This window comes from Giraffa tippelskirchi, chromosome 13, assembly GCF_054371585.1.
Source record: "Giraffa tippelskirchi isolate mGirTip1 chromosome 13, T2T-mGirTip1v1.2.pri, whole genome shotgun sequence".
Lineage (NCBI taxonomy): Eukaryota > Metazoa > Chordata > Mammalia > Artiodactyla > Giraffidae > Giraffa > Giraffa tippelskirchi.
The window spans coordinates 78,689,646-78,713,195 of record NC_137287.1 but is presented as its reverse complement, the minus strand read 5'-3'; the positions used below and the strand labels follow the sequence as shown (position 1 = coordinate 78,713,195).

Here is a 23,550-nt window from a genome sequence, read left to right as displayed (position 1 = left end):
GTAACAAAATACCATACACAAGGAGGTTCAAACTTCAGGCATTTACTTCTAACATCTCTGGAGGCTGGGACGTCCAAGATCAAGGTGCTGGCAGATTCAGTTCTTGGTGAGAGCCTTCTTCCTGGCTTCCTGGCTTGCAGAAAGTCACCTTTTTGCTGTGTGTACACATGGTGGCAATGGACGAAGGGAGAGAGAGAGGGAGAGAACGATGGAGAGAGAAAGTTTTTTGTTTCTTCTCATAAAACACTAATCCATTATGGGGGCCTCACATCGTGATCTCATCTAAACTGCACATAACACCCCAAGCTCCATCTCATAATGTAACAGAGAACAAACCTGACTCCATATTGGAGCTATTGCTTTAGCTCTAACCTTTGTGCTCTGTTTCCTGTGCTTACTCCTGCTGGCTCTGCACCCTGGAAAGGCATGCCGCCTACAGCCAGAAACACACATAGTAGCTCCTTTTCAGGGCTCTGACTCCCAGGCTGGACTATTAAAGATATAACAATTTTCAATCATATAGAGATAATTTTTCTCTTTTGGAGATTGATAGGAATATGGTGACGAGACCTAGAGTGGACAGCTACAAGACCGAAGGATATCACATTCCCTCTGGGGTCTGGTCAGCACCAAGAAGTTTGCAACAACCAGCCACACCCCCTACCCTTTCAGTATAAAAGAAGCCTGAATTCTAACTCGGGTAAGATGGTTCTTTGGGACACCTGTCACGTGGTGAGCAGTGTGAGCTTGGACTCGGTAATGATAGCATCATATTAGGGGTTAGGGTTTCAACACATAAATTTTAACACATGAACACTGAACTGAACTGAACATAAATTTGGGGGAACACAAACATTCAAACCATGCAGTAACCATCCAGGAAAGATGCTCCTGATCACTACCTTCTCTGTCCTTCTCAAAGCAACCACTACCTTGACGTCTGAACCCCCACAGAGGATTTGCATGTTTTTGAACTTTTTATAGTTAGAATTATACAGTATATATGCTTTTGTATGTGTGGGATTCATTTATGTTGTTATGTGTAATAGCAGCTTATTCATTTCTATTGCTGTATAGTATTCCATTGCATGAATACACAACTATTTATTCATTCTAGTTTTTCAATTTTTGATGACCTGAAAATATAAATATTTTGGTACACATACCTAAGGTTGGGATCGCTGTTTCCCAGCATTTGCATACATTTGACTTTAACAGATTTCATCAAATGGTTTTATAAAGTGGTTGTAGCAATTTACACTCCTACCAACAATGTGTGAGAGTCAGCCATGGTAAAAGTATTTATCCCACAGAAATTGGCAACTTCCACAAATCACAGTTTGTTTCCTAGTGAGCCAGTTGTTAGTTACCAGTACAACACTGCCAATACCCACTGTCACAAAAACTTCATATGTTTTTCAATTCTTGATATTATTAGTCTTTTACTCCCCTCAAAATAAATAATAAAAAAAATTTAGTTCAAAATTTTAATTGAATGTATTTTAGCTCTAATATAAGACAGAATTTATAGGTATTATTTTTATTTTATTAAGATCAAAACTAATATAACATTGTAAATCAACTATTCTTAATAATTGTTTTAAAAGATCAAATATACAAGCAGATATCTTTTACTTTCTATACACATATACCCCTCAAATTTAAAAATGATAAACTTATGTTTCAGTCTTTTCAAAATCATACCTACTTTTATGAAAAATTTAAGTTTTGTTGACTCAGCTAGGCTTTCTTTGCTCTGCAGCATGTGAGATGTTCGTTCCCCAGCCAGGGCTTGAACCCCATGCCCTCTGCATTGGGAATGCAGAGTCTTAACCACTGGACTGCCCGGGAAGTCCCCAAACCATGTATCTTAAAGTCAAGGATGAGGAAAAGCCAGCACAACCTTACATTGTTGGTGCAAGTGTTAACTGGTACAACGACTTTGGAAATCTCCCACGATATTTCCTAAAACTAAACATACATATACCCCTGACCAGCAGTTCTCCTCCTGAATATGTGCCCAATGGAAATGAGTGCTTCTGTCCACCAGAAGGCGTGGCTGAACGTGTTCACAGCAGCTGTCTTCATGATAACCCACTCTGGAAACAGCTTGGAAGTCCAGCAGCAGTAGAAGGAGGAAATACATTGTGATGTGTCCACACAATGAAATATTACACAGCAATAAAAAAGGAACAATGTATGGGCAGTATAACCACAGAGGTGAACCTCACGTAATTTTGACCAAAAGAAATCAGATGCAAGAGGCTATACTGTATTATTCCAATTACAGGAAGTTAAAAACTGGCACAACTAACCAATACAGTGGGAGAGGCCAAGTAGAGGTCACCCATGGAAGTGGTACTAACTTTCAGGAGCCACGAGAGAGTCTTCTGCAAGGCTGGACTTATTCTATTCTTGATCTGGGTGGAGATTCTATGGGATATATGTATTTACAATTGATATTCTACTCATTACTGTATCTAAATTTTATGCCAATAATATGAAAAAGGTCATGTGACTGCCTGCTATTAAGAGAGATGTTACTGAGTCAGATCTTTACGCCAAGTGCAGCTTTAGTCTCATGCTATATTTCATTGACATTGCAGTGTAACATGAAAATACTCTTTGTGGTTAAGTGTGAATAATCCTTGATATCATGATTGTGGAAAGATTCTTAAATAAACGATTATTAAAAGACACATGTTCCTCATAAAAATTAATGCATGAAGTACTAAAAAAAATTTTTTTAATTGCCCCAAATACCACTACCCCAAAACAATCACCTTCAACCTACGTCAATATCATTTCTGACGTCCTTGAACTTGTGTGTGACCCACTGTGTATATTTCTATCACATCTTGTCAACATAACAATAGTAGCCACATTACTTGGATTGATTATTCATGTCTGAATATTCAATTTCAAATGTAAGTGTTATTTAAGATGTAATTCAGTGAAAGTGTACTTCTTTTGCTTTATATGTTGAAAGTCTATCAGTCAGTTGAAGTATAAATATATATGTCATTTTACATGAGTAAAATGCTATAGTAATTGATGATGATTTTAAAGCTGTTGATTGTGTACAAAAACACTGACAAAGAACTTTCAAATAATTGAATTTGAAAATAGGTTGATAATGCAGTTTTTAAGAGAAAGTATGTTAACTAGGTATCTTTAGAAAGAACTTTATATTGTTTAAAAGTCAAGAACTGTTATGGTACTGGCACAAAAACAGACACAATAGGTAAACAGAACAAGATAGAGAGCCCAGAAATAAACCCACACACTAATGGTCAATTAATCTACAACAAAGGAGGCAAGAATATCCAATGGAGAAAAGACAGTCTGTTCAATAAGGGGTGCTAGGAAAACTGGACAGCCACATATAAAACAATGAAATCAGAACATTCTCTAACACCATATACCAAAATACACTCAAAATGGATTAAACATCGAACTGTAAGACAGCATACTATAAAACTCCTAGAGGAAAACATAGGCAGAGCACTCTTTGACGTAAATTGCAGCAATATTTTTTTTTGTTCCACCTCGTAGAGTAAAGGAAATGAAAGCAAAAATAAACAAATGGGACCTAATGAAACATTAAAGCTTTTGCATAGCAAAAGAAACCATTGACAAAATGAAGATAACCTATTGAATAGGAGAAAATATTTGCAAATGATTTGATCGGCAAGGGATTAATATTCAACATATGTAAACAGCTCATACAATCTGACATCAAAAAATCAAACAACCCAATTAAAAAATGGGCAGAAGACCTGAATAGACATTTTTCCAAAGAGGAAATGCAGATGGCCAACAGGCACATGAAAAGATGCTCAATATCGCTAATCAAGCAGGGAAATGCAAATCAAAACCACAATGAGATATCATCTCAAATCTGTCAGAATATCTACCATCAAAAAAGAACATAAATAAGAAATGTTGGCGAAGATGTGGAGAAAAGAGAATCCTTGTACGCTGTTGATGAGAATGTAAATTGGTCCAGTCACTGTGGAACACAGTATGAAGATTTCTCAAAAAACTACAAATGGAACTACCACATGAACCAGAAATTCCTCTCCTTGGTATATATCCCCCCCAAAAAACAACACTAATTTAAAAAGGTACATATATCCCAATGTTCATAGCAGCATTATTTGTAATTGCAAAGATACGGAAGCAACATAAGTATCTATCAACACATGAATGGGTAAAGAAAGTAGAACTTCACATCTCACCCATAAAAAAGAATGAAATTTTGCCTTTTGCAGCAACACAGATGGATTTGGAAGGCATTATGCTAAGTGAAATAAGTCAGACAGAGAAGGGCAAATATTGTATGATATCACTTATAGGTGGGATCTAAAAAAATACAACAAACTAGTGAATATAACAGAAAAGAAACAGACTCACAGATATAGAGAAGAAACTAGTTGCCAGTAACACTGTCTGTAAGAGAGAAGGAAAAAAGGAACAATTCATATGCCCACTGACCACAGAATGGATAGTTTGTGGTGTATTCGCACATGGAATACTACACAGCAGTAAAAATGAAAATGATATTCCTTTTTGTGCCACAACATGGCTAATCTTCATAATTATAATTTTGAGTGGAAAAGCAAGTGTCAAAAGACTACTCTTTTCACTAAGATCAAAAGCAAATAAAACAAAACAATATCTTCTTTAGGCATCAACATATGGGATAAAACCCTCAGATAATTGTGACCTCTTGGATGGGGCATGAGTATTGGATGGGAGAGGAGTGCGTGGTAGACCTAAGTTACTGATAATAGTTTAGCTCTTGGGATGAGTACCAAACTCATGGGTTCTCATTATATTATTTTAAAAAATGAAATCAAGAAATGAATAGTCCTCACCATATCATCCTTTACTACTAATAGGATCTTCATTGCCTTCAAACTCAACCAGAGAGGATGACCAATCTCACCCCTAAGGATGCCAGACTCTCAGTCCCTTGAGTGTTTATTGCTGCAACTATTTTTTGGTGTGAATCATTGTATCGGTGAAAGTGCTTTGTGCAAACCACAGAATCTAATACTCAGTTTAAAAAGAAAGGGATGTATTACAAAGTACTAGGTACTGTGTGGGCTTCCCTGATAGCTCAATTGGTAAAGAATCCACCTGCAATGCAGGAGACCCCAGTTCGATTCCTGGGTGGGGAAGATCCGCTGGAGAAGGAATAGACTACCCGTTCCAGTATTCTTGAGCTTCCCTTGTGGCTCAGCTGTTAAAGAATATGCTTGCAGTGTGGGAGACCTGGGTTGGATTCCTGGGTTGGGAAGATTCCCTGGAGAAGGGAAAGGCTACCCACTCCAGTATTCTGGCCTAGAGAATTCCATGGACTATACCATCCACGGGGTCGCAAAGAGTCGGACCCAGCTGAGCGACTTTCACTCAGTCACTCACTCAGGTACTGGGTAAAACTGAATTTTTGAGGCAATAAATTGTGGCTGATGCTAATTATGAATAACAAGAGGCTTTCATAGGGTGGGTTCCCCAGAACAGAGTCTGCAATGGAGATTGGTTTTAAATATTTTTTATTACTATTTTTTGCTGTGCTGGGTCTTTGTTGCTATGCGTGGGCTTTCCGTAGTTGCAGAGAGTGGGGGCTGCTCCCTAGTTGCGGTGTGCAGGCTTACCATTGCGGTGGCTTCTCTTGTTGTGGAGAACGGGCTCTAGGGTGCGTGGGCATCAGTTGTTGCTGCACGTGGGCTCAGTAGTTGGCGCGGCTTGCGGGTTTCAGAGAATAGGCTCAATAGTTGTGGCCCCGAGGCATATGGAATCTTCCTGGACCAGGGATTGAAGAGGTGTTCCTTGCTTTGCAAGATGGATTCTTAACCACTGAACCACCAGGGAAGCTCTAGAGGTTCTTACTTAAGATTCTTATTTATTTAAGAGATTTATTTTAAATCTTAATTTGAATTAATCAAGACATTAATTAATTTAATTAATTGAGATTAATGAACCAATCTTAATTAAGAGATTATTTATTTGTTTATTATATTTATTGAAGGAGTGCTCTTGGGAGAAGATGAGTGAGGGGAACCAGACAGGACAAGAGGAAGAAAGCTAAACATGAATTTCGAAGTGTTCTCATCGGGAGACTGTCCTCAGCCTGGTTCTCAGGGGAGCATCAGAGCATGATGGTACCACAGAACTGGCTCCTGCTTCAGGCAAGTGGGATAGGCTAGCCCTTGTACCGGAGAGAGGGTGCCTAGCTTCCAGGGGAGTTGATTTCCATGTGGCTGGGAAGGGGCCACCAGCTCTGACAGCGACTCGAGTTGGGTGCACTGAGCAGGGCAGAGCCCTGGAGGTGACTCAGCACCAACCTGACCTCACTGGGAAGGGTGGGGGAGATCTGGGACGAGGTCAGGGGTGGAGGAAGGCAGCGAGGTGGGGAGAGCAGAAGAGGGGGCTGTCTGTGCACCCTGTAAGTGCAGCCCGAGACCTGGGGGCTTGGCCTTGCGAAGCAGTGATCTCTCATCCCCATGGGGACACAAAAGGACAGGCCAAGCCCTCCCCTTAGCTTCTCATTCCAGAGAGTGCCAAGCACGTCATCAACCCACCCCAGTCATCAGTATCATCCTTCCTGTTACTCAGGCAGAGAGAACTAGGCTTCTCTCTTAGCAACCTGCTTCCCCCTCCCTCCTCACTACTCTCTGTAGCCCCAGCCTTGGCCTTGATCTCAGGCTTTGAAGGTCCTGGATTCAATGTGATGGCTGATTCATTGGGTGATAGGCAGTTTTCCCCCAAGCTGCCTGCCTCAGTCTGGAGTGGAACATTCTGGCCTCATAGGAGGGCAGACCAGGAGGCATTAACCCCTGCTCTGCCAGCATGTCTCTCTAGGGCCAGAACCCAGGATTCTGGAAATTGTTCTCTCCAGGGTGGTACCAAAGGGAGCCTTGTGGAGAGCTTTGGACACTCCATATACTTCCTCATTCTCACCCAGGCCATCCAGGAAACAATCTGAATAAAAGGAGTGTCCCCTGGCCCGCCCCTCTTTCCAACACAAGTGCCACCTCTGCCCTTATGTCTATACTTTCTGGAGCCACCTGTGCTTTCTGCACACCTTCCCCTGCCACCTGCTCCCAGGGGTCAGCCCCCACCTTCAGCAGAGATTTATACCTTTCCAAATACTCACACAGAAAGCCAAAGCCACCACAGGCTGGTGCCGGAAGTTTAGTGGCTGAGACAGGCCTGGGTAGGAGCTATTTCAACATTCCAGTTCTCCCACCCTTCCAGGTAGCTGGCGGATGGGGGCATCTTAGCAGTGTGGGGTCAGGAGCCTGAGCAGGGAATGGGAGCTTTCTGGGAGGGGCCTTGGCCAGATGAGGCTCAGCAGGATCCCCCCAAGTTGGTAGTCCCTCCTCCACTTAGTCCTGTCTTGAAGGTGCTGAGGGAGAGGCTGTATCTAATGTCACCCCCGGCTGCTTGAATCAGGGGTCTCAGGTTCCAACCCAAAGGCGCCAGCTTCCCCCTTTCTCTTTTCCCTCCTCTTTTCCATCCTTAGCTCCTGCCCTGCCCACAGTCAATACCTGTCCCTTCCTTCAGACCTCATGCCCCACCGTCCCACACAGCTGCGGCCACTGCATTCAGAGGGGGCACTTCTGTCTCTGTAGCACACGGGAGGTCACTCCACACCCTTAGCTGTTCCCCCTGTGCTCTGGAGCCTCCATCTTCCACCCTGTTGTTTTATTGACTAGTCCTTATCACTTGCATTTTTAGCCTCCAAGTCTTTGGGTGTCTATCTGTAGCCTATAAACTTGCAAAAATCTTCCTCATTAAAAATAAATAAATACGTGAAAAAGCCCAAATCTCCCTTCTTCACGCATCCTGCCCCCAGTTCTCCCCTCTTGTGTGTCTCCAGACCCTGCTGGGTTACCTAACAGACAAACCAGGGACGCACTTCAAGAGCCAGCCAAGAGGAACAAGTGCCATAGGAATAGGAAAGGTCATTTCAATGAAAAGTGGCAATAAATTAATGTTGTTGTGCTTGAGATAATTTAGAAAAGGCTTACTTGAATTTTATCACACATGCAAATTTTACATTATTTTGAAATTCAAAAATTAGCTTGTGTCGCGTATAGATAGGAGGGATGGGAACCCTCATCTTTTTTTCCAGCCCCCCAGCTTGCCCCTTGCAGTGGAAGCTCAAAGTCTTAACCACTGGACCGCCAGGGAAGTCCCAGGAACCCTCACCTTTTAAAGGTGTTAATTCTGTCTTTCTCACCTCTAGCTCTTCAACCCTGTGTGTCTTCAGACACAATCGAGTGCTCCTGCCAAGGCCGCCAGTGACCTTCACGTTGACAAATCTGATGGACGTCTTTTCCTCTCAGCTGTGACCCTTTCAGCAGACATCACCTGTAGCCTTGAAAAGCTTCCCTGTGGTTTCAGTGACAACTGCTCTCCTGGCTTCCCTTCTACTTCCTAAACCTGTCCCTTTCAGACGCCCTCATGGTTCTTCCTCTCGGAAGGTTTGTGTTCTCCAGAGTCCTGAGCTGGATTTTGTCTCCTCTGTCTCTCTACATATCTCTCCTGGGATAGTTCCTGCATATGTGTGGCTTCAGTTACCATCTGCACTCAGATTACTTCTAAACAGCTTTCCTGGGAATTCCTACACAATCCAGTGGTTAAGACTCTGCAGCTCACTGCCAATACCCAGAGTTCAATCCCTGGTCTTCACAGGCCACGCGCTGTGGCTAAATGAATAAATCAAATAAAATTATCACTTTTCCCTAGCTCAGCCATAGCTTCTGACTTGTAGATCTGTGCATCCCATTGTGTACTCTTTTAGGCGCCTAAATTCACTGAATCTGAACTAGAGTTCTCAGGTGTCCGACAAAACGTTCCTTCTCCAGCATCTTCTGTCTCAGGGAGAGGTGCCATCATCCATTCAGTCCCCAGGCTCAAAACCTTTCTCTCTCACATCCCCCACCTAACCTCCTCTACAATCTACCAGATCTGTCCTATTGACTCTGTCTCTTAACTAGCTTGACTTATTCATTTCTCTTTGTTTCCTGGCTACCACCCTCGTCCAAGTTGCCATTGTCTCTGGCTTGCCATAGCCTCTGAATGGTCTCCCCAGTCTCTACTTGTTCAGTCCACTTTCCATACTGAAGTGAGTCTGATGAGGTTTCAGTGATTCCTCATTGGCTCAGGCTGGCCTTTTGGACTTCCCATCTTCTGGTTCCCAATCTCAGGTGTGCATGTGCTTAAGAGAGCCTTAGCTCTCACTCTCTGCTCCAACAATGTGTAGCTACCTGGAGCTTCCCCTCTCCTGCTTAGGCTGTCTTTTCTCTTCTCCTGTATTATTTTTTGGACAAAAATAGCCAGATGAGAGATATTGGAGACTTCAACTAGGGTGGTGACATAGATGTGGTAAGAATTGATGAGATTCTGAAAAAAAAAAAGGGAGAGGGTTACAAATGAACTTACTTACAAAACAGAAATAGAGTCACAGATGGAGAAAACAAACTCATGGTTACTAGGGAATGGGGGGAGGGGTAAATAGGGAGATTGGGACTGACGTATACACACTGTGCTAAGTCGCTTCAGTCATGTCAGACTCTTTGCGACCCATGGACTGTAGCCCACCAGGCTCCTCTGTCTATGGGATTTTCCAGGTGAGAATACTGGAGTGGGTTGCCATTTCCATCTCCAAGGATCTACCTGGCCCAGGGATGGAACCCGCATCTCTTATGTCTCCTGCATTGGCAGACAGGTTCTTTACCACTAGCAACATAAAATAGATAAGAACTAATAAGAACTAATAAGAACTTTCTGTATTGCACAGGGAACTCTACCCAACACTCTGTAATGGCCTATATGGGAAAATAATCTTTTTTTTTTAAAGTGGATATATGTTAAAAAAAAAAAAAAAGAAATCGATGAGATTCTGGGCATACTTTGAAGGGAAATACAATAAGACTTGTTGGATTTGGAAATGTGGGAAGATAAAAAGAAAGCAATCAAGGATAACTTTCCAGTTTTGTTATTTGTTTATTTATTTTTGCCTGAGTAGCTAGAAAAAATGAATTCCACTAACAGAATGGGGGAGACTGGGAGTAATGGGTTTGGATGGGAAGAGGAATTCAGTTTTGGATATGTCACTGGAAATGGCTATTAGAAATCCAGTTAGGTATATGAATCTGGTTCAGGGGACTGATCTGAGTTAGAGCTGTAAATTTATGAGTCATCAGTGGAAAGGCGAAATTTAAAGCCACAAGACTGAATGAGAGCACGAGAGTATAGGTTTCATAAAAAGTCAAAGAGGCCCAGGAGCCTTCAGCATTAAAAGTTTGCGGAGATGAGCCTCAGGAGAGAAAAATCAAGGGGAAAAGCAAGAAAACGTAGCACCCTGAAAGCCTAGTGGCAAAGGGATTTGCTGGAGGAGGAAGTGGTCAACTGTGTCAAAGGTTAAGTAAGCTGAAGGGTGAGAATTGACCATGAGATTTAATAACAGAAAGATCATTGATGATGCAGACAAGAACAGTTCAAGAAATGATGTGGCAAAAGCTTGTGGGATTACATCTAAGAGAAAAAGGAGAGAGAAGGGTTAGAATTAGACAAGTTGTTCAAAATTTTTTACTGTAAAAAGGGTACAGTAAAGTGGATGCCCACTAGAGGGTTAATTAAGATCATGAGAGTGTTTTTGTTTATTTGTTTTTGAAATATGGGATAAATAACAGCAGATAGATTATTTCTGTATATTTATGGGATTGATCCAGCAGAGAAGAAAAGACTGATGAAACAAGAGGGAAGAAATATTAGAAGAACAAAATTCTTGAGAGATCGAGAGACAAAAGGACCTACTCCCTGAGCAGAGAGGTTGGCTTTAGACAGAAACTCTTCTGAGCTATTTTTGAGGCTTCCTCTCTCCCTTTACTCTGCTCCATTGTCTGCTCTTTGAGGAATCTTTTCTGTCCAGTCTTCTAGAATGGTGCTACCCGTCACTCTCTATCCTTTTATCCTGCTTTACTTTTTTTTTTTTTTAATATTTATTTGTTTGGCGGTGCTGTTGCACACTGCGGCATGAGAGTTTTAGTTGCAGCATGCGGGATTTAGTTTCCTGATCAGGGATTGAACCCGGACCCACTGCCTAAGGAGCATGGTGTCTTGGTCACTGGGTCACCAGGGAAGTCCCCTGCTTTACTTTCATTTGTTAGCACATGCTCAGTCGTTCAGTCGTGTCCAAGGCTTTGCGACCCCGTGGACTATAGCCCACCAGGCTTCTCTGTCCATGGGATTCTCCAGGCAAGAATACTGGAGTGGGTTGCTGTTTCCTCCTCCAGGGTATCTTTGAGACTCAGGGATCAAACCTGTGTCTCCTGCATTGGCAGGCAGATTCTTTATCACTAAGCCACCTGGGGAGCCCTATTTGTAGCATTTGATGTAATAATATTACAGAATAAATATGTTTATTGTCTGTCTTTGTCGTTAAAATATGAATTCCACGAGGGCAGAGACTTGGTCTTATTCACCGTATATTGCCAACACTCAGTATTAGTGTCTCACATAGTAGTTGCCCAATAAATATTTGAGAATAAAGGAAGAAGTGTATCTTTCCCTCATGCCCATGGCAACATGCTCAGTTCTCATTCCATTCTTGTTTTGATTTCATTCTTCTATAACCCGCATCTCCTCCCATTTTCCATCTCCATTCACCCAAGAAAACATTCTAACCTATCTCCACTGCCATCCCCATTATTCCCGTACCACCCTCCCCCCATACTACCCTTATCCTGAGAGTAGCCACCCTCATCTGTGTCTCATCTCCTCCATCCCCCAACTTAATTCCCCTGCTAATCCCAGTCTCAGCTCTATCCCCACCCACATCCTGTCTGCTCATCCTGATCTCTTCATTACAGTTTCCTGTTGTCATTGCCAGCATGGTCTCTATTCTGCTCCTCTCCCATTCTATTCTCTTGCCATCAACATTTAGTCTCCATCTCCATCATCATCACTTTCCCATTCCCTTTTGCCATACCTAATCTGACTCAGCATCCTGGGGAAGAAACATAGCTTTGCACTGTGTATTGGTTAGAAATTGCCAGAGCCATGGTTAATACAAGCAGCTATGGGAAGAAAGAGATGGAACTGCTTTTTATCAGTGACTTAAGTAAATATTAATAAGCCTATTTTATGAACTAGCACTATTCCCTGCAATAGACATAATAAATGACTTCCTGAAATTTTCTGTAATATATTTTACATATGTTGGTATTATCGCAAGCCTTGGGCCTGGGAGTTCCAAGCCTGTGAGATGAAGACAATCTCTGTGCTAAAATAGTCTGCCTTCTCAGAGAGCTGTTTTTCCTTAATTTCCAGTGTCAGAAACCCTGGGAAAGCATCTATAAGCTATGATTTCAAAAGATGAAGCAATTCAAATTGAATCTCACTTGAAACTCCAGTTTTTGTTCCAGACTGACTAGTCAACTAACAAGGATTTGGGGGTTATAAGTACTCTGTATCCTTCTTTATCTTATCTTCAAGAGAAATGATCAGCCCAGGACCTGAATAAGTAAAACATTTCTCATCCCCTTGAGATTTTTATCTTCTCTTTATAAATTTTTCCTCACATGTCAATCTATGACCTAAAATTCCCTTCTAGTAAAGTGTAGACAAAAATGTGTATATGTTCTAATTAATGGATTAATTATACAATTTATAGATATTATAATAATTATATTTTCATATACTTAATATATAATTAGTTACTGATACATATTAATGAAACTATTATTTCCAACGTAACTATGAATTCTTATGTAGTTTTATTTTATTCTTAGCTATCTTAGTAAGATGCCAACCCAAGATCACAGGGTTAGTGCTCAATCTGGTGTTTGACAACCTTTCTTTGGAATTTTCTGGAATGTATAGTAGTATTCTTTACCAATATGGGCACACTTTTTGGTTAGAATAAAGCTAAGAGACATGTGATTTTGTAAAAAAAAAAAAAAAAAAAGGTTGAATTTGCTACTGTTCATGTTGTATATAAATTTGACTTGTAAGAGTGTTTATTTGAATCAGGATCTAATAAAGGTTTCTCAAGTGGGGATATATTATCATTGAGACCAGGCATATAGAGACCTTGGCCCAAGTCACTTTGTCTTCTATGCAACATTTGGGTGAGCCTCGTCAATGTAACAATCACCTCTGAGAATCCTATCTTAGTCAAGGTCCATACTAACAAAGATCCTTCAAGTTGACACCTTTTATACTATTTTCTTATGAATTAAAAAACAATTTTGGGGGATGGGATGTGTGTGGCTGTGTTGGGTCTTCATTGCTGCGTGGGCTTTTCTCCAGTTGTGGAGAGTGGAGGCTACTCTCCAGTTGTTGTGTGTGGCTTCTCATTGCAGTGGCTTCTCTTGATGCAGAGCTGGGCTTCTATAATAACTCAGGACTTACAGTTCCTCCAGCTCTAGAGCACAGGCTCAGTAGTTGTGGCACATGGGCTTAGCCACTCTACAGCACATGGTATCTTCCCCGACCAGGGATCAATCCATGTCTCCTGCGTTAGCAGGCAGATTCTTCACTGCTGAGCCACTGGGGAAGCCCCTCATTGTGCTTTAAGTTTACATCTTACCGATTACTAATGAAGTTGATCGATTTTTAAAAATAATTTTATTTATTTATTTTTGGCTGTGCTGGGTCTTATTTATTGCAAGGGCTTTTATCTAGTTGCAGCGAGTAGGAGCCACTCTCTAGTTGTGGTGCATAGGTGTCTCACAGTGGTGGCCTCTCCTGTTGGGAAGCACGGGCTCTAGGATGCATGTGCTCAGTATTGCTTCTCCTGACCTCCAGAGTACATGCTTAATAGTTGTGGTTCAATAAACTTAATACTGTTAAGACAGCAAGACTACCCAAACTGGTCTATATATTCAATATAATTCCTGCCAAAATCTCAGCTAGCTTCTTTGCAGAAACTGACAAGCTGATCTTAATCTACATATGGAAATTTAAGGAATCCAGACTAACAAAAACAATCTTAAAAGAATAGAACAGTGCTAAGATTCATATGTTGCAATTTCAAAACGTAGTAGAAAACGACAATAATCAAGATAGTATGATGCAGAAGTAAGGATAGACATACAGATCATTGGAAGAGCTGAGATCTCAGAAGTAATCTCTTCCATTTACATACAATTGAACTTTGATAAAATGTCGAGACAATTCGGTGCAGCAGAGATCTTCTTAACAAGTGGTACTAGGAAAACTGAATGTAAGCAAGAGAATGAAGTTGAACTCCTTTTCTCCCAGGGATCGTACCCAGGTCTCCCGCATTGCAGGCGGATTCTTTATCAGCTGAGCCACCAGGGAAGCCCTTGTTTCACACGTCATACACAAAATTAACTCAAAATGGACTATATTCTTAAATGTAAAAACTAAACTGTAAAACTCTTACAACATATACCTCCATGTCTCAATTATCATATTTAGTAATAAGTTTTATTATCTAGTAAAGCATGCCTCCTTTCACCGTTTTCATTTTCTTCAAAAATATGTCTAATTTTAATCAAATGCTTTTTGCTACTTTTTATGAGATGATCTTATAGATCTTACATTTTCTTCTTTCATCTGGTGAATCACATTGATTGCTTTTTAAATGTTAAACTAAATCTTGTTGTTATTGATTCTATCTCACAGCGGTTTACTTCCTCATGTGGTAGACTTTCTTTTTTATTGCTTGGCTATCTTTGGTTAAACCATCCATAAAATTAAGACTATATAAAATTGAACCCCAGACTCATGATAGGGCAAGTTCATAGTTTAAATTTCTCTGGTGAAGCTATTATTATTATTATTATTTTCATTCAAGTTGTATCAAAGACAGGCAGGGTTTTCTTGGTATTCCTTGTGTAGGCCCAATACTTACCTTCCATTTCCCATAACATCTATTTACCCCCAGAGCTCTAGGTTTCTGGTATTGGCACTTCCCCCGATGACAGCTTAGTTTCCATGTTAGCATGTCACTAACTCCAGAAAGTTGTATCCATTTTAGGTCCCTGGAGATTTTCCGTAGAGTTTTGAAGTCCTAACAAAGTGTATGAATATATATTTGTTGAAATTTATCCAGTATCAATATATTTTTAAGCAGGAGGGCTTTTTCTAGTGAGCCATACTGCTGGTGGACAAGTCTTTTTGTTGCAGTATCTTCTAGTGTTTTAGGATATGTAACATTACTCACTTCTAAAATGCTAGAAGGTTAACTTTCAGTCTGTGTGTGTATTTTGCCATGAAATGAGTCTCGTGTAAGCAGAATACCATGTATTGGGGAAGTTCATGTCCCAAAACTCTCTCTTTGTTTTTGTTTTTTGACAGTTTTATTATAATGTGCCTCAGTGAAGTCTTCTCTGAGTTGAATCTGTATGGGAACTTATGAGCTTCATGTATCTAGATGTCCATATCTCCTTCCAGATTTGGGAATTTTTCAGCTCCTATTTCTTTAAATAAGCTTTCATCCCTTTTCTCATTCTCTTCTCTTTCTGGGGCTCTCATAATGCAAATATAGTAAGTCCTCTACATATGAATGAGTTCCTTTCTGAGAGCATGTTCATAAGTTCAATTTGTTTATAAGTCTAACAAAGTTAGCCTAGGTATCCGGCTAACACAATTGACATATAGTTCTGCACTTTAATAGATTTATAATACTCTTCAGACAAGTAATATATAAAAATAAACACAAAAATAAACTATTTTAAATCTTACAGTATAGTACCTTGAAAAGTACAGTAGTGCAGTACAACAGTTGGCATACAGGGGCTGGCATTGAGTGAACAGGCAAGTTACTGATTGGAGGAGAAGAGGTAGGAGACGGTAGAGCTAAAGGACTGTCAGCAATAGGAGAAAAGGGCAAGTTGCAATTTCACTCAAGCCTGACGTTGATAGAATGCACATGTGCATCTTCGAAAGTTCTCAACTTGAAGGTTCATGTGTATGAGCCTGACTGTATTGTTTGCATAACAGTGTCACATAATTCATGCAGGCTTTCTTCACTCTTTTTGTTCAGTAAGAATGTTCAAGAATGCTCTTTGTTCTCCTCTACCTGGATAATTTCAAAGATCCTGTCCTCTACTTTACAGGTTCTTTCTTTTGCTGTATCCTGTCTGCTGTTTATGCTCTCTGTTTATTGCATTTTTCATTTCATTTATTGTATTCTTTACCTCCAGAATTTGTTTGGAGTTTTTTTCTTAAGTTCCTATCTCTCTATTGAACTATTTTTCAATATTCAATGATTCTAATAAATTATTTTGTTCATGTATTGGTTTCCTGGTTTCATTGAATTGTCTTTTTTGATATTTACTCACCAAGTTTCCTTAAAACAGCTATTTTGAATTCCTTATTGGGAAAATTGCAGATATTCATTTCTTTGAGGTTGGTTACTGGAAAATTATTATTATTTTTTTTGTGTGGTGTCATGTTTCCTTGATTGTTTGCATAACTTGAAGCCTTGCATTGCTATCTTCCCACCTGAAGTAGCAATCACTGCTTTCATTCTTTATTGACTGGCTTTGGGGTAGAAATATTTTCTGTCATCCCTGCCAGGCATTCTGAGGTTTTCTCAGACCTTTTCTAAGGGTACACTGCTCCATACTTGTCCCCTCTTGTGGTAGAATCCTTAAGCTTGCATACTTTCTCAATAATGGTACTGAATGCTTAAGTTTGTGATTTCTCCCAGGCCTACAGAGTTGAACTTGCTTTGCTGTGTGCTTGCTTTGTTGTTGCTCAGTTGCTCAGTCCTTTCTGACTCTTTGAGACCCCGTGGACTGCAGCACACCAGGCTTCCCTGTCCATCACCAACTCCCAGAGCTTGCTCAAACTCGTGTCCATCGAGTCAGTGATGCCGCCCAACCATCTCATCCTCTGTTGTCCTCTTCTCTTCCTGCCTTCAATCTTTCCCAGCATCAGGGTCTTTTCCAATGAGGCCGTTCTTCGCATCAGGTGGCCAGAGTACTGGAGTTTCAGCTTCAGCATCAGTCCTTCCAACGAACATTCAGGACTGATTTCCTTTGGGATAGTTCCTCTTCACTTTCTGCCATAAGGGTGGCATCATCTACATATCTGAGGTTATTGACATTTCTCCCAGCAATCTTGATTCCAGCTTGTGTTTCATTCAGCCCTGCATTTCGCATGATGTACTCTGCACATAAGTAAGCAAGGTGACAACATACACCCTTGACATACTCCTTTCCCAATTTGGAACCAGTTCGTTGTTCCATGTCTGGTTCTAACTGTTGCTTCTTGACCTGCATACAGGTTTCACAGGAGGCAGGTAAGATGGTCTGGTATTCCCATCTCTTTAAGAATTTTCCACAGTTTGTTGTGATCCACACAGTCAAAGGCTTTAGCATACTCAGTGAAGCAGAAGTTGGTGTGCTTGCTAACCAGCTGCAAAAGCTCATTCTCACCACTGCTGAGAGCACTGATAGGGAGCCAGTCATGAGGTGGAGGTGTGCATGAGTGAGGCAGGTAGAGTTCTGGGGGTGCTGTGGGACAGTTGGGGGGATTTGAAGGTGAAGCATCTCCAGTGGCCCATGCGCAGACCTCCTGATGGAGTTTGTGACACAGTTACTAGGATCTGTGTCCCTTGGATGCCCTCTGTGGGCTCTATCTGCTGCTCCCTACCTTTCTGTCATGCAGCACACCTCAGGTTTTGGGATAGAGCAACAAAGAAGTGGGAGTCTTTGTCAGTGGTTTGCACAACTGAGGATGCTGGGCACTCACTCACAAGCTCATTTACCCCCATGGGAGGGTTCATGGGCCAAAATGGCCCCTCTTAGCACTGAGCTGTGCCTCTCTGGGGGAAGTAAAGCAAAACTGGTCCTCTTATCATCTTTGTTCAATCTCAAATTGCCTAAATTGTTGCTCTTTGGGAGGAAGATGGTAGAAAGCTCTTATTCTGCCATAATGATAATGTAACTCTTTTGAGTCCTTTCAATGCTATCCTATAGTCCAGTTGGATTTATTAGTTAATTCCCTAGGCGATGTACCTTTGACTTGCTATTACTACTAATTACAGCCTAGATTCACTGACGTTACATGTTGACTTGTAGATTTGCCTAGTAAATGTGTAAATGATATTTGGCCAGTAGAGAAGATAACTCCAAATGTAGTGCAGTACCTTGTTTTGCTATAACAAAGTACCATAGACTCGGTGGATTATAAACAATAGGAATTTATTTTTCACAGTTCTGAAGGCTGGAAGTCCAAATCATGGTGCCAGCATGGTCAAGTTCTGCTGAGGGCCCTCTCCTGTGCTGCAGACTGCCATCTTCTCGTTATATCCTTACATGCCAGGAAGAGAATGACAGAGCTCTTTGGGGTCACTTTCATAAGGGCACTAGTCCCATTCATGAGGGTTTCAGCCTCCTTACCTAATTATTTCCCCAAAGCTCCACTTCCTATTACCATCGCATTTCAACATATGAATTTTGGGGAACACAAACATTCAGTCCATAAGCCTCTACTTTAGCAAACTTATTTGAATATTTCCTTCCCATCTAATTATGTAAATCTCAGTTCTTTAACTGCTCTCTCAATCAGCTTTCCCAATCTTCTGAGTTAAGCTTTAAAAATTTCTACTTTGTCAGAGTTGCTGTGAACCAGGGGCTAAGGTCTGAGATGACATTATTGAGAAATTAAGATCTGCTCTATAGTTATATAATGTACCAATTCAGAAAGCCCTTATGGTCTTTTCTCCTTTCTCAGAAAAAAAATAAAAAATAAACATATAGAGAGTAACAGTGATCACCAATGTACTCATCTTCCAAGTTTTTTTCTAGTTTTATTGACATAATTGATACAGTATCAATTATGTAAACTAAATAGTAGTATATAGTTTATTTTTATTTTTTGGTGCTGCCCTGTGGCTTTGGGTATCTTAGTTCCCCAACCAGGGATTGAACCTGTGCCCACTGCAGTGGAAGCTTGGATTTCTACCCACTGAACTGCTGGGGAATTTCCTCACCAGTTTTTCCGTTAATGTCCTTTTCCTGTTCTAGGATCCAACCCAGGATGCTACATTACATTTGTCAGATTACATGTTTGAGGTTTATAATGATACATGGCATTCTTTTTGTAATGATACATGGCATTCTTTTTTATTCATTCTGACTGAAGATAGAATTCCATTCTTTGGCTGTAACCAAGGTATACATTCTCTTGTTGGTACATATTTAGGTTGTTTCCAAATTTCCTTTACTATTATAAACTGGTGCAATCCTAGTGCCTTTATCTTTATCTTCTTTATGTTGTCAGGAAACAGAGAGAGAACATCTATCTGCAGCATCTATCTGTAATTTATGATGAAGTGCCAACCTATAACCTTCAAAATCTGGCTCTAATTTTCTGTTCTAGCCTCATCTTCTCTCCCAGACAACCTTTCAAGTTCACTACTGACTTCTCTAGCTCTCTAATGTTTTCTACTCTGCCCAGTGTTTTCTTGTTCCCCAGACTTGCCTTTTCTGGTCATCTTCCTCACCCCACCATAAGCTCCAGCAGTATCTGTTAGAATGCTGTACAGATTAAGAGCAGAATGGGATTATATGTATGGCTGAGTCCCTTCGCTGTTCACCTGAAACTCCCACAACATTGTTAATCAGCTGTTGTCGTTCAGTTGCTCAGTCATGTTCGACTCTTTGCGACCCCATGGCTGCAGCGTGCCAAGCTTCCCTGTCCTTTACCATTTCCCAGAGCTTGCTCAAACTCATGTCCATTGAGTCAGTGATGCCACCTAACCATCTCATCCTCTGTCATCCCCTTCTCCTCATGCCTACAATCTTTCCCAGCATCAGGGTCTTTTCTAATGAGTCAGCTCTTCGTGTCAGGTGGTCAAAGTACTCGAGCTTCAGCTTAAGTATCAGTCCTTCCAATGAATATTCAGTAATGATTTCCTTTAAGATGGACTGGTTGGATCTCCTTGCAGTCAAAGATTTCTCAAGAGTCTTCTCCAACACCGATTGTATTGTACTAGCTACACCCCAATACAAAATAACAAGTTTAAAGTTTGAAAAAATAAAAGGGAGCAGAATGGGATTCGTAAGTATGTTTAAGAAATAACTATGTTCTTAATTTTTTTTTAAATGATCAGTATGCATATGGAATAATACCACATTGAGGCATATGAAAGTGAAAGAGATTTACCATACTCACAGGCTATAGAAGAGAGAAGCAGGCATGCCATACAGGGGGCTATGTGGGAGGATCACTAAGGGAGCCAGCTCAACCAAGCATATAGGGTACTGGGAGAGACTGAAGACGGTGGGCAAGTTCCTCCCTGAGGGTCAGGATGATGTACATAGCAAAAGGAATGAAGGGATTTCACTGGTGTGCTTGATGTTACTAGGTCACAGTCAGGATAGGATAAGAAGGGGAACTTGTGGCAGGGACCAGCCTCCTCACACTGTGCACCTTTTCTCCTGGGCAGGGGGCTCACAGACCATGGGGCTGTTGAGGCAGCAGGAAAGTATGATATCTAGTCTTTCCCAGGTGGTCTCATACACCCTAAAGGTTTCAACTCTGATATCTACACCTCCAGCCTAGACTTTGCTTCCCAGGAATCTGACCCATATATCTATCTGCCTCCAGACTATCCCTATTTGGCTATCTCATGTGCTGTGCTGTGCTTAGTTGCTCAGTTGTGTCCAACTCTTTTCGACCCCATGGACTGTAGCCCACCAGGCTCCTCTGTCCATGGAGATTCTCCAGGCAAGAATACTGGAGTGAGCTGCCATGCCCTCCTCCAGGGGATCTTCCCAACCCAGGGATTGAACCCAGGTTCTCCAGCATTACTGGCGGATTCTTTACTGTCTGAGCCACCAGGGAAGCCCATGAATATTGGAATGCGTAGTCTATCCTTTCTCCAGGGGATCTTCCCTACCCAGGAATCAAACTGGAGTCTCCTGCATTACAGGCAGATTCTTTACCAGCTGAGCTACAAGGGAAGCCTGGCACTCCCATAGGTAACCTCAATGTCACCCTGTTCAAAAATGAACTCATCATCGGTAAATATGCCCTGAATCTGTTCCCCTTCCAATGTTCCCTATATCTTAGGGAATGGCATGAGCAAGCTCCCAGAACTCAAGGTAAACACCTGCGAGTTCCCTTGGACTCACTTCTCTTCCCCAGCATTAATCTAACACAGTACTAAGTTCTGTATATTTCATTACCTTAGGATAGACACATTTGTCAACTGAATTCACTTTTTATTCACTTTTGCATTTATTCGGTGTCTTTTTATACTGGAACCTGTTCTGGCTTCTGGGAAACAAACGCCAGTGTTTCTCAAACTATCCTAGTGAAGGACCATTTCTTTTCTTTTTTCTTTTTCCAGTCAATCAAGAATGGATTCTTTTGGGACTTCCCTGGTGGTCCTGTGGTTAGGAAGCCACCTTGCAATGTAGGAGACTCAGGTTTGATCCCTGGAGAACTAAAATGCCACATGTCTTGGAGCAAGTAACCCACAGGCCTCAACTACTGAGCCACCACATGGCACAACTAGAGAGTCTGTGAGCCACAATGAAAGATACCCATGATGATGCAACAAAGATTACGTGTACCCCAACTAAGACCTGAAACAGCCAAATAAATAAATGAATATTTTTTAAAAGAATGGATTCTTTTATAGAATACAATGAAAATCAGTTACTAGAAAAATAAAGTGAAAGAAAGGACATAAAAAGATACAAGTCCCGCTTTTTCATTACTAGATTCAATCAACAGAAATTACTTGCCAAATTACTATAAAAGCTCATAAACGTTTCTCTCGATTCCTGTACCTATTTCATTGCAGACTGGTTAAGTTTGAAAACTGGTGTCATCCATGGACCACACTCCGAGTAGAACAGAGGAGAGAGAGCAAACAGAATGGAGTATGTATATGTGGGCCTCACAGTGAGAGGGGGGAAGGCAGAAAAGAAAGACTCCTAAACAAATAAATAATAACCACATCATCAACAAAAAAGCAATTAGTTATTTGTGCCAAGATGTGGATAATCCAAGGTAATGGGAGCACAGAGAAGGTGCTTAACCCAGCCTAAGTATCAGGGAAGCCTACCTTATAGGAGATGCAAGACAGGTAGAAGTTAGTCAGATTGCAGATGCTCTAATGACGAGCAGGAAGGATACTCCTGGCAGAGAAACACGTTCTGAGACATTAAGTAGCATATGGCTTTTGGAATTACCTTCCTATGATTTGATGGACTGCTTTTCTCTGAGCCTCAGTATGTATAAATGGATGTGATAATCCTCTCTGAATGATGAAAGAAGTGGTGGTGGTAGTCCAATTGCTAAGTCGTGTCTGAATCTTGCAACCTCATGGACTGTAGCCCGCCAGGCTCCTCTGCCCATGGGATTTTCCAGGCAACAATACTGGAGTGGGTTGCCATTTCCTTCTCCAGGGGATCTTCCTGAACCAGGGATTGAACTTGGGTCTCCTGCATTGCAGTTGGACTAAGCCACCACAGAAGCCCTAAGAGAGATAAGGATGAAAATGTAACAATGTGTGTGGGGGGTGCGGTCCTAAGATGGTGGAGGAATAGGACAGGGAGACCACTTTCTCCCCCACAAATTCATCAAAAGATCATTTGAACGTTGAGCAAATCCACAAAACTACTTCTGAACGCTGGCGGAGAACACCAGGCACCCAGAAAGGCAGCCCATTGTCTTTGAAAGGCGGTAGGACAAAATACACAAGATAAAAAGAGAGACAAAAGAGTTAGGGATGGAGATCCGTCCCGGGGAGGGAGTCTTAAAAGAGGAGAAGTTTCCAAACACCAGGAAACTCTCTCACAGGCGGGTCCGTGGGGAGTTTTGGAATCTCAGAGGGCAACATAATCAGGAGGAAAAAAAAATTAATAAAACCCACAGATTAAGTGCCTAGCTGCACTCCCAGTGGAGAAGTAGTGCAGCGAGCGGGGGCTGAACAGGGAGGCATGGGATGCATTGCTTAGGGTAGGAACCGGGCCTGAATGCCCTGAGGGCAATCTGAGGGAGCTAACATGAGATAGCAACCCAAACCGTGGGATACCCAGAGAGGAAAAAAGAAGAGGAGAGAGAGAGAGAGAACTTTCCCATGAAAAGCTCTAACCAGGCCCGCTCACAGAACAAAGGACTGAGCAAATACCAGAGGAGAGTTAGCCAGCTGCTGACCAGCACACTCTTGCCAGAGGCAGGGAGGCAGGTGGACAACAGCCAGAGTGGGAAGGCAAGGGACAAACTTGGCCCCAGAGACGGCATCCCCTACCAAACTGTGAGTAGGCTCCCAGTTGCTAACCAAGTCTTCCTGGGATCCTGGACGGTTGACACCCGTCAGGAGGGTCGCAGCCAGAGATCAGCACCCCAGAAGAGACACACGGCACACCTGAGGCGACACTCCCACTGTGCACCCAGGAAACTGAGTGGCTGGGACGAGAGGGGTGATAAGATGCACTGCCCAGCTGGGAAGAGTGTGCTTTCCAATCACCTGGTCGCCCGAGCTGCTCAGACCTGGGAAGGGCACAAAACACAGGCTCAACTGAGTCTGTG

The 23,550-nt window shown here is 41.7% G+C and overlaps 1 long non-coding RNA gene across 1 annotated transcript in view; it reads left to right on the top strand.

Moving 5' to 3' along the window:
• The window catches only part of LOC145531448 (uncharacterized), a 29,613-nt gene extending 7,625 nt beyond the window's left edge, over nucleotides 1-21,988 (top strand). The window contains exons 2-4 of the long non-coding RNA XR_014072454.1: nucleotides 546-700; nucleotides 6,038-6,197; nucleotides 21,818-21,988. This is a non-coding gene — a long non-coding RNA (uncharacterized LOC145531448). The remainder of the gene's footprint in view (nucleotides 1-545; nucleotides 701-6,037; nucleotides 6,198-21,817) is intronic.
• Nucleotides 21,989-23,550: the final 1,562 nt, after the last annotated feature.